We start from the raw sequence: 7,793 nt of genomic DNA on the forward strand, positions 1-7,793 counted from the left end.
GGATAGATGAATAAATTGTTGCTGCAGAGAGGATGGTTAGAATATTGAAACTCTCATTCTAGATATATTATCATTATACATTTGGGAAAACAATTAGAATTGACAAGACTATAAAAAAATAAACCTAAAGTGAACTATGGTCGGGTGAAAGTGACATGTTGATGTTGATTAACCAATTCTACCATATGTATCACTTTAGAAATATGGATACTAATAAAGGGGTAAGCTTTGTATATGTGAGGACAGCTAATATAAGGGAACTATTTCTATTCAATTTTTCTGTGAACCTACTCCTGCTCCAAAAATTAAAATCTATTGTATGAAAACTATCTAAATCCTATCTTAAGTACTTGTGTCAGATACATTGTGTTGACTCTGTCTTCCTCGTCATGTCTAGCTCTGCCTCCCCGTTTCTTGGCTTATCTTCTGAGTAAATGACTTTCTCTGGCCACTAGTAGCCTAACTTCTCTTCATGTTTGCTCTCTCCAAGGAGAAGAGCACATCCATCCTAACATCCATTAAACCAACCCTGCAAAAACTCTGGCTGACCATCTTGGGTTCTAATCCTTTGGTGGGAGGGCAGTGGTGAAGATGCTGTGATTGGCTTCTGTGGACCACCTGGACAGACAGGGGATATGGAGTGTGGACCTCCAAGATCAATGATAAACTAATGAGGTTCTTTGATCATTGTGAGAAGTTTTTAAGTGAAGTGGAAAGGAATGTTACAGCTCTTCATCATGTAGAGGCCTTCAAAGCTGGACCAGAAATGCAGAACATTTTTTAAAAAGTTGCAACTACTTTACAAGTGCCAGTAAACAATTTAAATGCAGGTATTAGAATATTTAAATGATCTGAAACAATACTGGAAAAGAGGTTATGGATATGCCATTAATAGTCGATCCAGCTGCTCCCTGTTTCAGGATATCTTTCAGCACTTGGACAAAGCAGTTGAACAGAAGCAAAGGTCTCATCCAGTTTCCAGTCATTCTCCAGTTTGGTCATGGAGAGACTCTTTTCCACTGCTTTCTCTCATGGGCTACTTCAAAGACAAAGAGCCCCTAACAGCTTATAATTATGAGGAGCATGTCTATTGGAAGTTCCGAAGTGGTCACATCGTATCTTATGCCTCAAACCTAATATTTGTGCTTTATCATTGTGAAAATGCGAAGACTCCTAAAGAAGAGTTCCGAGTACAGATGCTATTGAATGAAAAGGTTTTACCCTTGGCTTACTCACAGGAAACTTTCTCTTAGTATGAGGATCTGAAGAACCACTACAAGGACATCCTTCAGAGTTGTCAAACCAGTGAAGAATGTGAATTACCAAAGAACAGTACATTCGATGAGCTTTGAGTAACTGCAGAAATCAGTTCAGTACTTTCCTAGGGGTGATTACATGTTGGTAATTGGTAGGCAGTCCCTTGACTACAGAAAGCTTGGGTATATCTGTCTTTTCACAGAAAAATGATGTTTCTTTTAGTGTCTGGACATAGTAAATAAGAAATGATTTTTCATTGGAGCAGCTCTCTTAAGGAAAAGACAATCTAGCCAAACATCTGACACTGCAAATGTTTACAGAAATGAATTTTCTCCTGACTTAGCTAAGAAACCTCACACTGAAGTAGAGTAATATTTGAAAATCATACTTGAAAAGGTCCATAAATTGATTTAACAAATCAAGGAAATTTACCTGTTGTGCTGCAGTTCGTTCTTTTTCCCTCAGGTCGGACAGTTCCAGTATTGCTTAATCCAAATTATTGTTAAGAATTGTGGGAGTATTGCTTTGGAAGAAAGTCAAGTCAAGTGAGACTTTGCAATACTGTTAACTGGCTGATTTCAAAGGACATCTTTGCTGGAGGTGTGGCTCAAGTGGTAGAGTGCCTGCCTAGCAAGCAGAAGGCCCTGAGTTCAAATCCCATATCTCCAAAAAATATAAATAAATAAATAAATAATTAAAAACATGAAAGGACACCTTCACTGAAGCAAAACAAAAAGTGAAATATTTTTGTTAATAGTATTTATAAAATATTTGAAAACTTTTTTGATAATTCCTTTTATCTTCCTAGTGAATCTCTCAAAGCCATCTTAAATCATCGTCAGATCAGTTTTACATATATAGTCATGGAAGGACAAACAGGACCATTAGCAAGAAGTTTGATGATCAGAATCAAATTTCTTAAATCAGTTAATTAACTAGCTTTCATTCTATGCATTTTGCTTGCATAGTTATATTTTATTACATGAATTCCATCTTTTAGTTGTTTGATTTCTTTTTTTCTCTTTTCCTTTTAAATAAAGATTTTTTTTCCTGGCTGACTTATTTTTATAGATTTGAGTTTATTTTAAAGAAATAATTCTGAGTTCTGTCAAATGCCATGAAAGTATTTGCTACAATAAACAAAATTCTTATAAAAAAAGATATATTGTGTTGAGAAGAAAAATTGTCCTAGTATTAATGTTTTTATAGAATTTTAAATACACAAAGAAATTATTATATTTCAATGAGGCCTTATAGCATCATTCAGATCTGCTTATTCCAAATATGGGACATTTTAGCCAGACTGGAGAATGCTTTTGTAATAGTACACTCCAAAGGAAGGGCTTTGTAAAGGGGGAGGTAATTTTAAGGGAGAACTCTTTAAAATGTTCATCTGTTGTCAATTATTTTAAGTGTTTTGATACCTACTTTTTTTTTTTTTAAATACTGGGGTTTGAACTCAGAGCCTCTTGTTTGCTAGGCAGGTGCTTTACCACTTGAGCCACTCTGCCAGCCCAATTTTTAAGCCTTGTAAATGGAGCATTTATACACAAATGACAGAAATGGTTCAATGGAAAACTTACCTACATAAAAATGTGAATCTATAGGTCCATTACTTAGACTTTTTTATTATGTTAAAACTTAAGGGTTGGCATGCAAAATTATCTTAAAAACTGACTAATTTATAAAATGTTTAAGATTTCTGCCTCTTACAACTTTCCCAAATATGTTTCATATTAACTTTTTGTTTCTTGCTGACATTATTCTTTATTATAAAACAGATTGCTCTTGTCTCAGAACTTATTTTAAACAATATGTATTGGTTTATCTATAAAAAATAATAAATGAATTGTATTCATTCCATAACATTAAAATTACAAAATTTTTGTTCTTAGAAGTTAAGCAAAAGAAGGTGAGACCTGAACATATAGTTTTAAGCAGACGTTAAGCAAGTCTGAATACAATAAAAAAATACACACACACTTTCATTTGAATGATTTTTTACAACTCCAATAAGTTGTATGCTATGACAATTTTCCACTTAGAGATGACTTTAATAAAGGATATTCTTGTGTTTTTGGGAGTCATTTTATAAAGCTCAAAACTTGGATTATCTTACAATTTGCAAGATTTTTGACCAAAGTGTTTTCTGGAAAAAACAGATTCTTCTTCAGTTTAGCTTTTATTTCTACTAGATAATTTTTTAAAACTGATACAGAAACATCAAAAATGTCTATATTAACAAGGCAACATGATCTTTTGATACATTCATACATTGTGTAATAGAAATTCACCTACTACTGTTTGAAAAGGGGGATGGAGAAGGGGGCCTAAAGGTGTGTAATAGAGAAAGTGAACTTGTTCTAATGTATCATCTAAGAGATTTTCATAGCAATTCGCCCTGAAATTAATGATAAAATGAAACAAAAACAGCTTAAGCAGTTCTGTCTTCTTAAACATTTATCATTCATTTATGGAAAATACCATCAAGATTATTTCTTGTAGCTTTTAGAAATGTGTAGTACCTTGTTGGTATCTCTAGTCACAGTACTATACAATAGCACATCACTTTGTAAACCTCATTTTATCTAAAAAAATATTTGTAACAACTCTGCCTGTCCAAATCTTTCAGTTAACTTTTCAGGAAGACTGTCTAATATTTTTGGATCAGGATGAAGATCACACTCTAAAATATCTTATCTTTTTGATTTTGAGTATGTACTACAGTTTTTTATTGATCAACTTGTCAATAGACATTGTATTTTTTTCAAATTTTGGCTATTATGACTAAACCTGTTATGAATATTCATTTATATATATATGTACAAATTTGTAGACTTATATTTTCATTTTTCTTGGGTAAAAAACCTAGGAATGAAATTCCTAGATCCCAGAGTAAACAGAAAAATCTGTCAAATTGCTTGTCAGAATTGTTATGGTGTTTTCACTCACTCCAGCAATGTGGAGATTTCCAGTGATTCTGCCACTTCATATAATCAGAATTTCTGATTTTAGCCCTAATGATAGTTGTATAGCACACCTCATTGTGATTTTAATTCATATTTTCCTGATGACTAGAAATGTTGAGCATCTTTTCAAGAAGGCTTTGTTGCTCATTTGCTTATATTCTTTAATATTTTTTCTATTATTATTGTACTGGGATACATTATGACATTTACAGGAGCTCCTACAATATATCATAGTTGAATTCATCCTCTCCATCATTCTCCTTTATCACCTTTCCTCCAAGTCCTGGAATATTTTCAACAGGTCTTATTTTTCCATTTATATACCAGTGCACACAGTATAAAATACCTTATCTTTTAACCTGTACTCATTTTTCATAATAAGATGTCTTTTTTTTTTTTTTTTTTTTTTTTTGCTATAGTGGAGTTTGATCTCAGGGCCTCCTGCTTGTGAGGCAATTTTCTTCCACTTGAGCCACTTTTCCAGTCTTTATTAATTGTGTCTTTGCTTTTATTGTTGTGTCAGCTCATTTTTCTGGTATAAATACATAATATGTATATTTCTGTGTCTATATATATTAATCACATACATGAACACATATTTTTATTTCACTTTGAATTCTATTTTTTATTTCACTTTATTTTATTTATTTTGTGGGACTGGGATTTTAACTCAAGGCTTCACTCTTGCAAGGCAAGCACTCTACTGCTGAACTACATACAACTCTAGTCCATTTGCTCTGGTTATTTTGGGGATGGGCTCTCAAGAATAATTCACCCCAACTGGCCTGTAATCATAATCCTCCAGCTCTAAGCCTCCCAAGTAGCTAGGATTACAGGAGTGAGACACTGGTGCCCAGCTAAATTTTTGATCAGCATTAATTTCACTGATCTCTACTAACTGGATTTTTAGTAGGTATCCATTCACAATCAAAGGTTGCATAAATGAATTTGGTGTTTTTCTCTAATTAGACTTACAGTGAAATAAAGGAGTCATTAGCATGCTTGAAATTTTGAACAAATAAATAAATTTGTTTTATTTAACAAAAATTACATTTGTTATAATTTACCTATATGCACAATTTCTAGCAAAGAGAAAGATCACATGGGGTGTCTCTTGATAACACCTGATTGAAACTACAGTCAGCAGAAATTTAAGGCCCAGTTTATCACATTCTAGTTGTGTGACACTGACAAAGTACTTAATCTTTCAAATGTATTTAAAGGTCTTTAGAATACAATGGATTCTATGTGACCATATACATAAGTACCTTCATGCACATTTTCTAGCATATAATAAGTACTAAAAAAATTGCTACTTGAAGCTCAAATAAAAGAAGTTTATATAGTAGATAAGTAGAAACATTCTCACCAAATTGGTTCAAATAGTCTCAACCATCTACAACATAACTGAACAGGGCTTGTTCATAAACTACATTCTAAAATATATTACCTTTTGCAGTTGCGCCCACATCTAAAAATAAGCACAAAAATATTACCAAACATTGAAATATGTTTGTCAGTAATCCACTTTCAATTTTAGAGATTTTATTCATGAAAGAATACTTTAGCCTCATATAAACTCTCAACATTTACATTAAAAAATTGTAGTAAGCATGTAGAATGTAGAATGTCCACACAGATAACATGTAACACATAGGAAATGTGTTACAAAAGAAAGAAGAAAAATGGGTATATAACCTTTTGAAAACAAGCAATGGCCTATGACTAAGATATATTGAATATTTAACATAGGTTTCAAAAATTGATGTTGAAGAATGAACATATTTCATCAAATAATCATAAAAATTTAAGAAAACAACTGCTTCTAAAGAGATGTAAGATAGATTGTGTAACATTCCTCCGATATTTTAACTAAATTATTAAAGAACATTATCTTAAGTGAAGTTAGCCAGTCTTGGAAGGCCAAAGCCACATGCTTTCTTTCATATGTGGGATATATATCCAATACAAACACAGCAATATTATGAAAAGCCAGTCACACTAAGGGGAGGTCACATATGAGAGTCGCAGGGTAAAAGAAGGAAGTTAAGCAGGTGAATATGGTTGATGTACTCTCTATACAAGAATGAATATAGAATTCTTAAACTAACTGAAACCACCATAAGAAAGGGACTAAGGGACAATGAAGAAATTTAGAGGAGATAAACCAATTAGGTTATAATATATAATTGGAAATATCACAAAGAAACTCCCTGTATAGCTACCTTATACCAAATAAGCAAAAATGTCATGTTTTCCTTTTTTTCTTCTACAAAATCAGAGAATAGGAGGGCTGAACAGGTCCTGTGGAGGGTGATGGGGTTCGCAGTAGTGGGAGGGATGAGGCGGCAGAGAAAGGGGGTAGGAAAGTGAATACAGTGCAAAAAATGTGTACACATGCATGTAAATGCCTAAATGATACCTATTCCAAGAATGAGGAGGGGGAATAGAGGAGAGAGGTGGAGGGGTTGAATTAAAGTATGATAAGCATGATATATTTGTTACATTATAACAACCTTTGTAAGTACCACAGTGTACCCCAGCCAACACAACATTAAAAAATAACATGTCCCTTTGGAAAAGAAAGAAATTATTAAATAAATAATGTGTGTATTTTCTGAATGATGCCCATTCCCGGAAATTTTTATTTAGAAATTCTCAATGTGTTGGAAGTATCAAAAATATAATATTTTAGTGAATTTAAACCTTCTTAAGCTTTAAAAAATGTTTGATTTTTAAATGTTGCTTTGATAAAGGCTTGGGTGTTAGTATAATGTCTAAAACTCATCCTATTGTATGAAAATAGGAAGCTTCAACTTCTCATTTTCAGTAGGAAAATGAGTATGTGATCATTCTTATAACAGAATCTAAAAACTGCCTGATAGCAAAAGAATCTGAAATAGGTGGACATATAAGTTAACTTTAGACAAAAGTAAAAATTCTCACAGTCTACACTGTTTTGTCAGTAACTTCTAGCAGTCACATAAACGAGAATATGTATTACTCTGCAAAATCTGCATGAATACTAGGCTTCATGTGAGTATGGTGGGTGTGTGTATGTGTAAGTTAGCCTGATCATTTGAATTTTCAGATGAAAACATTGTAAAAATTGTGTAGCAGGTATGAACTTAGGCTAGAAGAATATATATATGTGTGTGTGTAGATAGATAGATAGATAGATAAATAGATAGATGATAGATAGATAGATGTATTTAATATGTAGTTTATTACAGTGAGGCATAAACTAGTACCCAATCATTCAGCAACGTATAAAAGGACAATTTAAAGATCATTTTGGTATTTTGAGATATTTAAAGATATTTTGATCACTATAAAAACAGTATCAGATTTTGTATTTTTATACCTAAAAGCATATGCACTTAAAGATGAACTAAAGGTGTAAAGGAGATCATGCTATTACATTAAGGTAGTAATTTTGCAGTGATGCCTGTCTTGTTTCTCCTAGGCAGAATCGTTAATTACTAATCTAAGCAATTAGAGCCTTCCTTTATATTGCTTCACTAAGGTGCCTGCCACACTGCATTGCACTTACTGACTTGCTTGTTC

The 7,793-nt window shown here is 32.6% G+C and overlaps 1 pseudogene; it reads left to right on the top strand.

Annotated features, from left to right (window-relative positions):
- The first annotated feature begins 635 nt into the window (after window positions 1-635).
- Window positions 636-1,352, top strand: LOC141411584 (multiple inositol polyphosphate phosphatase 1 pseudogene; annotated as a pseudogene).
- The last annotated feature ends 6,441 nt before the right edge of the window (window positions 1,353-7,793 follow it).

This window comes from Castor canadensis, chromosome 10, assembly GCF_047511655.1.
Source record: "Castor canadensis chromosome 10, mCasCan1.hap1v2, whole genome shotgun sequence".
Taxonomy (NCBI): domain Eukaryota; kingdom Metazoa; phylum Chordata; class Mammalia; order Rodentia; family Castoridae; genus Castor; species Castor canadensis.